Here is an 8,952-nt window from a genome sequence, read left to right on the forward strand (position 1 = left end):
TGCTGTATTCTTTAACGATAACAGTTGGCTTGGCCAGGACTAGCTAGCTATTTCACTTTGAAGCTTAAAATTGTTTGCTGCTGCCTCATCATGTCTCATCTACTTTATTTCATACAATTCATAAAACTTAACCATGAAGAGCATAGTATTGCATATATTCTGACATCTTTATGGATGAAAGTAAGAATGGGAAGAAAAGCAAGGGGCTAGCACTGTCTGTGAACGAGCATTATCTATATCTACCCACTCACATCCAATTTACCACAAAGTTCTATCTGTTCTTCATTAACAATCTTTCATCCTATTTGGTGCCCTCCCGAGCCAGGCCTGGTGACCGCCCTCTGTCATCTGGTCTAGTGCAGAACCCCCTGACTGTCCCCCCTTGTGCTTCTCCTCCTTGAAATCTATTCTGCACATAACAGGCAAAGAGATACTAACAGCATCTCACTCCATACTCCCTGACTTGGCCCGCTTTGTGCTTTTTGTCCTCTAGTTCCACATACCCTACCACACTGCATTTCAGTCATCCTGTCCCAGCCGTGCACCAGTCTTTTCCATTCCTTTAATGTACAACTGCTTGCTGATCCCTCTGCCTGGACCAGTGTTCCTTTAGCCATACAAAATACTCAATATTGATTATCTTCGGAGAGCAAAGCCATAGTTTAGCCATTCCCTTTGAGCCACGGGTAGACCTAGCTGGTTCACCGTGATCTATCTTCCCTTTGTTTTTGGGCATAGAGGAGACTACTACTACGCAGTATGTTTGTAGTCAGTGGAGGCCACGTGTTGTACTAGCCATGATGTGAGCATAAGTGAGATCTGTTAGTTTTGGGCTGTGTTGGTGGACCCTCTGACTTTGGCAAGACACATTTGTCCATCACCATTCAGGTCTTGGTTCGAATGTCACCGACTCAGGGAGCCCCCTCACCCCAGCCCAGTCACACTGCCCACATGACCTTGTTGGGTTTTTCCCTCCATTGCACTGTTTACTATTTGAAGTCATTTATGTGTTTATTTAGTGTCCTCTCCTCCACTAAGGATATTAAAAATGTTAATTTTCATATGACAGGGACTTTTTTTTTTTTTTTTAATCTTTTGCACTGTTATCTCCTGTGTCCAGTGCAGTGTCTGGCATGTAGCAGTGCTCAGGAAATATGTGTTAAATGTACAAACAGAGTAAAAATAAGAAACATTCAGCCCACTGTCACTCTTTGAGACTGCATATATAATGGTAGATAAACCTCATTCAGTCAGTCATTAATCCATATATCCAGCCATTCATTTACAAATCCATTCTACTTTCACTGAGCACCTCCTACGAGTCAGGCACTGTACTAGACAATGCAAAAGTGAGTAACATGAGCTCCTAGCCATTGAGGCACCCCTTTTGTGGGACAGTAGGACATGTGAGACTATAATTATGGTCCCATGTAGTATATGGTAAAATAGAGATTGGTGCAAAAGTGCTATGGGAGTGACAGAGGAATTAGTGAAACTTCAGATTTGCTATTACACTAACATCTGTTATGTAATACTTTGTTATAGTAAAAGTGCTAAATCGTGAAGCTTACGTTCTGCTATGATTACAGTGATCCTTCAGATATCCTCAGGAAAGTGTTACCACTCTAGTAAGATCTTTGAATAGTTTGGCAAATTCAGATTAACTCATATGCCATTTATTTATTTATAGCTTTGTTTATTTAAAGATTTATTTATTTTGGAGAGAGAGAGAGAGCACGTGCAAGTGGGGAGAAAGGGGAGGGAGAGAGAGTCCTCGAGCAAACTCGCCAGTGAGCGTGGAGCCTGCCCCAGGACCCCAAGATCATGACCTTTACCAAAATCAACCGATTGAGCTAGCCAGATGCCCTGCCACTTATTTTAGTAGAAGTTCTATTTGTTTGTATATACAGAGTATGATTGTTATTATGCCCTGGCTCTGTCACTGGATGTTGAAATTCCTGTTCTTACAAATTGAATTTGTGAGCCTGGTTAGTAATTAATTTGTGCTTTGATTTTCCCACTGATATAAAGTGGTATCAAAAAATTCCTTCTATTAACTTAAGACTAATAATGTTTGGGGGCACCTGGATGGCTCAGTTTGTTAAGTGCCTGCCTTTGGCTCAGGTCATGATCCCAGGGTCCCGGGATCGAGTCCTACATTGGGCTCCCTGCTCAGCAGGGAAACCTGCTTCTCCCTCTTCTGTCTGCCACTCTGTCTACTTGTGCTCTCTCTCTCTCTTTTGAATAAATAAATAAAATCTTAAAAAAAAAAAGACTAATAATGTTTGAATTTAGGTTTTAAATATGAAAAAAAGACCAAACAAAACTTTGTATGTCTTGGAATAATCAATCATTCATTTCCTTCCTTCCTTCCTTCCTTCCTTCCTTCCCTTCCTTTTGTCTCATGTCTTAGAATATTTAAGTTGTCTTAAAGTAAATCCTTTTTTAAAAAATTATTTATTTCTCTATTTTTATTATTATTTAAATTTTTTTAATTTAGGGACACCTGAGTGACTGAGTTTGTTAAACATCTAACTTTGGCTCAGGTCATGATCCTAGGGTCCTGGGATCGAGTTACACATTAGGTTCTTTGTTTGTCGGGGAGCCTGCTTCTCCCTCTGCCTGCCACTGCCCCTGACTGTGCTTACTCTGTCTCTCTCTGACAAATAAATAAATAAAAATTATAAAAAATATTTAAAAAATAGAATTTATATATATATATATTTTTTAATTTTATTTATTTATTTTTTTAAAGTAATCTCTATACCCAACGTGGGGCTCAAATTCAGTCTGAGATCAAGAGTTGTGTGCTGTATCGACTGAGCCAGTTGGGTGCCTGGTCTTAAGTGAAATCTTGAATTCTGCTTTGATATTTAGAGTGCGGTGATCTTGAAAAAGATAATCTCACTAAATTCCAATTTCTGGAATTGATTAAGAATTGATTAAGTTAAAAAGTGTCCTTGGCACAACATAAGCCCTCACTGAGTGGTAGCTGTATTGTTATTATTATCGTTGTATTCTTGAAATACAGTCAATTCTTATTATTCATGGATTCCACATTTACAAATTTGCCTACTCCTACAGTTTACTTATAATGCTAAAATCAATACCTGTGGCACTTCCACAGTCGTTTGCAGACACGGTATGTCCAGAGTAGTGAAAAATTGAGTTATCTGAAGGACATGTTTCTAACTGCAATCAAACAAGGAGACACTATGCCTTCTTATTTTAGCTCTTATAGTGTAAAATGCCCTTTTTGTGGTCCATTTAGTGTCATGTTTTTCTGCCTTTTTTTTTTTTTTTTTTGCGATTTTATTATTTCAAACAGCCCCCAAGTGTAGTCCTGAAGTGCTAGTCTGAAGTGCAAGAAGGCTGGCATGTGCCTTCTGTGTTATCTGTCAAGGAGGCATGAATTCTAGTGTGGGCAGCCATGACATTATTAAATAAGTCGTCTTTAAAAGAAAAATACGTAAATAAAGTTACGTATTGATCAGCTGACAAAAATACTGTGATCAGAGACTTGCAGGAACCTAACCTTGTATTTTCCCTAGAAGCAGTGCTTCACTGTTCACTAACTCAGTGTTCATGGCAACTTCATAGAACATAGCTACCCTGAATAATGAAATCAACAATATTTGTATTGGAGCCTTGCTTTAAAAACGCCTGCTACTTAGTGGAATGCTACATAAACAAGACTATTGGAATTCTCAGAATCACTTTATTCTAAGAAATAACCAGAAGTACTTACCTATGTCAGTATTGGATATAATTAAGGGTCAAGGTCAAATTTAATTTATGCTGCTCTAAGGTTTTCCAGTTCAGTCTCAATCAAAACTGGTAGGTGGTAAAATAAAACATAAACAGGAAATACAGGAACATAGCTTTTATTTCTAAATATATGACATAAGTGAGAAAACATTGGAAAGAAGAACCATTTCTCACAGAGAGAAGCATCCTTCCCCTTAATCACACACCCAGAGCAGGACATGAAAGAACAAGAAATTGCCTTGAGTGGGAGAGAGGTTGTCAAAAATCCGCTCCCCTGTGAGGCTGCTGGAGGACAGCCCCTGGCTTTGGTTACCAAGTTAGTGAGTTTTCAAGTTTGTGGAGAGGTTTTGGATATAGTTATGGAGAAGGGGATCTTGGGAGTTAACACATTAAAATATTATCCATAATTATCACCTAAACATCTCTCAGAAGATTAGCCTTGGCAGAGAATCAGACATAAAGAAGTGAGAATTGGGAAGGGCAAATCTGAACCCGGGATAAAGATCAGGAAAAGTCTAGACTAAAACAGCGACTCTTAAATCAGAGTGATTTAAGAAATATACTAGAAAAAGCTAAAATGAAAACTGCCAGGGATTCTGAGTTGGAATAGCTGGAGTGCCAGGAATCCTGATGCATAGTGTCCTGGCTTAAGGTTTAGGTGCTGATGGTATGCGTGCCCCCCCTCCCCCCGTGAAGGAGTTGGGGTGCCAGCTCATAGAATCCTTCCTGCCACTCACCTGAATACGTTTCTCTGCATTATCCCAAGGATATAAGGCTTCGGTGGAGTGATTCTCTGGGAGAAGAAAATTTTCAAGGATGTGGTGAGCAGACAGGGAGGATGATGGGTTCTGAAAAAAATTGCCTGTCTATAATTTTTCTATAACTGTTCCTGTTCCTTTGGGGGCCTCAAAGGCCAGTGGAAAGAGGATATGTGGGTATTATGCTGACATGAGGAATTCTGCAATTAAAGTGATAATATTCATTGCTTTTCAATTTATGCTTTAATGTTGGTGATTCATGGGAAGGAAAACTAAGCTTCCTAATATTTTAAACACTTAAATCTACATGCCAAAAAATGGATGTGCCCAATCATAGTACATTTTATATACTTCTGTGGACAACTTCCTGACATTAAAAACTAGTTGCACTCATTCCTTGGGGTTACTAGGACCACATTTTCTTTCATTTCATCATCAAATTTGTTTCATCAACAATTCAGTATGGCATTTAAAGTACATTTTGTGCTGATAAGCTTATGTTCCAGTAGAGAAGACAGACAAACAGCAAGTACAATAAATAAATAGTAAATTATATATTATATCAGACAGTGTTAAGTCCCACGGGAAGACATACATGGGAAAGTGGACAGAGAGAGAGCTGGGATTCTGCAAGACCAGGGCAGTAGCCATTTTTAATTTTACACCGGGTTTCACAGTAAGCCTGTCATTTGAATAAAAACTTGAAGAAAATGAGGCAGATGACCATGCAGGATTCCAGGCAGAGGGACTGGCCAGGGCAGAAGCCCTAAGGCACAGAGCCTGTGTGGAATATTCATGGAGAGGAAGAGTAGGTGATGAAATGCGGCCAGATGACTCTGGTCGGGGAGAAGGAAGTCGCCTGTGATGGCCAGAGACTGTGGAGCCTCATCCACCACTGTCACGATTTTGGCTTTCACTGTGAACGAGATAGGGAACATAAACTGGGTTTGAGCAGAGAAGTGATTCGATCTCACTTTTGTTTGTGAAAGAGCACACTGGCTTTGGTGTTGAGAGGATCTTACTGGAGGGCAGGGCTGAAAGCAGGGAAAATGTTTGGGAGTTCAGCACTGTTTAACAGTGAGGAGGTCCCAAAGTTCAGATAGACCAGGGCAGTCAGTAGCAGTGAAGAGGAGGAGAAGCGGGTGCAGTATGAATATAGTCTGAAGGCAGAGCCATGGAAGTTTCCTAATAAATTAGACACAGAATATAAGAGAAAGATTTCAAGGATGTGTCTCTGGATTGAGCAAACAAAGGACAGAGGTGGCATTAACTAAGATGTCATCCTGCGTTTCACCTAGCACTGTACCACTTTCAAAACCAATCAGGGGATGCCTGGGTGACTCAGTTGGTTATGTGTCTACCTTTGCTCAGGTCATGATCTCAGGGTCCTGCGATCAACCCCTGCATGGGGTTTGCTCTGCGAGGAGCCTGCTTCTCCCTCTGCCTGCTGCTCCCCATGCTTGTGTGTGATCACTATGCTAGATGTGAAGAAATTGTGACTCTTTTTCCCATTTCTGGCCATAGTGAGTCACTTGGTGACTTGTAGTTAGGAAGTTGTAAACCTTTCTGGGAACTCCAGAATAAAGGTTAAGTGTGATTTTCATTTGCCTGTTTGTCAGATGAGTGTTAGAGGAACAAAAGAAGTAATACTTGGACATGCCAGAGGAAACACACACACATTCAAATATTAACATTAAAAGCAGTTATTCTCAGATTTATGCTTCAGCCTTTAAATCTGTTAGAATAAGGAGGGGAAATGTTCAAAAAAGAGACCTTAGATATCATCTAATTTAATCCTATCTGTCTTCAGTCCACATTGTTATGTAACCCAGATGACAGTTTCCAGGTGTCACCTGCTCAGGAGCAACTCAACCTCTAATATAGACAGATCAACTCAAGCCCTTTTTATAAATACAGGAAAAACTCAGTGTCTACCTCAATATCTTCAGTTCCCCTTGAGGGGCTTACTACATTTCTTTTCATTCTTTTCCAATTTGTGGTTCTCTCTTGAGATCTCAGGCTCTGCCCCTCTCTAGTGTGTTTTTTCCATCCTGTTCCCAGCATTGGACACAGCCTGGTTTACTCCCATTTCACAAAACATCACTGATACAAGGTCAAGTGCACAAAGGCTCTATTCTTAGTGGAATCTGTATTAACAGTAAAGGGTTACAGAGCTGCACAGTGCAGGAAACAACTTCAAAATCATTATTGTCACTCTCCTACAATCTAGCAGTTAATTCCTATCATAGAGACTTTCTGTGTCTCCTCAGCATGTTGCTTCTAGTTAAATTTTTGAGACCTCAATTCTCTTCTCTCCCAAGTGGTCTGTGTTTCCAAGCCTTGTAAATTCTTTTATCTTGCAGAGCAGTTTAAACTTGAGGTCAACTTTTGCCTTGTAAACTATGTCTTTCAGAGTTTCCCCTTCCACAGCAAGCATCATAGTATCTTGGTAAACATAAGAGACATTTATTCCAACCCCATCAGTTGTGTCAGCCAACTGTCCTCAAAGGCAAAACCTGGGATTTATTCATTCAGTAATGTTAGTTGAACTCCTATGTCAGGTACTGGGCTGGGCCTAGATGAGGTAGACAGCAAGCAAATTAGGTAGTGACTTCGCCCACACAAACTTATGGTCAGCTGGTGCAGGTAGATGATATTTAAAGGAAATTTACACAAGCACGTACTCCAAATTATGAAGAGTGTTAACAGAAAAGTACGGGGAGCTGGGAGGGTTCCTAGCAGATTGAGCTCATCTAGTGCAGATGGGTAAAGAAGGCTTTGGCAACTGAGATGAGATCTGAAAGATAAGAAGGAATAAAGGAAGCAAACCTTGAAGGCTGAGAACAAAATGAGCAACTAGAAGACCAGTGTGTTTTAGGGAAGAGAGTGAGGCAGAAGGTGGATCCTCAAGGTCTCAGAAAATATTGACCTGATTGTGGTCTATAGCAAGGGAAACCACCTCTCACTTAAGGCACTCTGTCTGTTCTGGGACGGAATGAAATAGAAAGAGCAGAAGTAGAAACAGGAAGCCAGTGAGGAGCCTCTTGGAAAAGTCCAAGCAGGAATTTATGGTGGAAAAGTCTAAGGGGCCAACAGTGCACATGGTAGGAAGGGTGTGTGTCAAATTGCTCTCTGTGTGTGTGTGTGTGTGCTAAATTGCACCCCACGGGACCTGTGGCACATCCCCTTCTTCAAATAAAGAGAAACAAAGATATGTCTGTTTAAAGGTTGCTCAGTTTCAGCACTATGAACATTTTGGATGGAACCATTCTTTGTTAGAGGGGCTGTGCTGTGTATTATAGGATGGCTAGCAGCCTCGCTGACCTCTACCCACTAGGTGCCCATAGCACCTCCCCGTCTCCCCCTGGTAATGACAACCAATACTGTCCAGACATTGCCAAATGTCCCCTGGAATTTGGCAAGGGTAGGGGAGATGCAGAATCACCCCAGTTGAAAACTGGCCTGTATGAAACATAGGTACTCATTTGTTTGAAATTATCTGAGGAATGTTCAAAATGTCCAGACTGCCTTCTCTGAAAATAATTGAGATGAAGAGCACGACAAAACTGAATGTTTTCGGAACATTGAAATTTCAAGTTGTATGGGTAATAAGGAAAAAAAAGACACTGACTTGGAAAAGGGGTTTTTGTCCATTATCAATATTATGTTTCAATATTTTAAACTAAGTTTTTTAAAAGCCGCCTATCACTATAGGAAAGAAAATACAATGAAAAACCTTAAAAAAAAAAATAGATTTTATGTTTAAGTAATCTCTACACTTAACATGGGGCTTGAGACCATAACCCCGAGGTCCAGAGTAGTGTGCTCTACTGACTGAGCCAGCCAGGCACCACCCCCCTAAAACCTTTTTTGCCTAAGCTTTTTGAAAAGATATTTCTCAAGGTTTTCTTCTTTTAACTCTGACACAAAGTCCCAGAACAAGTGAGATATGCTCCTGAATGTTTACACGTTTCCTTAAGAGGAAGCAGGCAGATACTGACAATAACTTAGAAACATTTTGGCTGATGATTATTTTTTTCCTCTTCTTGAACATAGGTCCTGAATTTATTTTACTTTATTTTATTTATTTATTTATTTTTGAAATTTTGTTTATTTGGGGGAAGATACCGAATTACTTTATTTGAAGGAAGGGTACAAAGGAAAGAACTTAAGTTGATGTTTTGGTATAGGGCCTGGATAGTTTAGATTCACACAAAAAATAATTTATGTTTAAGGCTATTAGAGACTCCGCTAAATGCTTTATAATTGAGGACTAGCAAAAAATTGTGTTAAGTAAATTACCATCTAAAAATCTCTTAAGTTTGGGGTACCTGGCTGACTCGGTGGAATGTGTGACTCTTGATATTGGGGTTGTGGGTTCGAGCCCCAAATTGAGTATAGAGATTACTTAAAATCTTAAAAAAAA

Source organism: Mustela nigripes, chromosome 12 (genome assembly GCF_022355385.1).
Source record: "Mustela nigripes isolate SB6536 chromosome 12, MUSNIG.SB6536, whole genome shotgun sequence".
NCBI lineage: Eukaryota > Metazoa > Chordata > Mammalia > Carnivora > Mustelidae > Mustela > Mustela nigripes.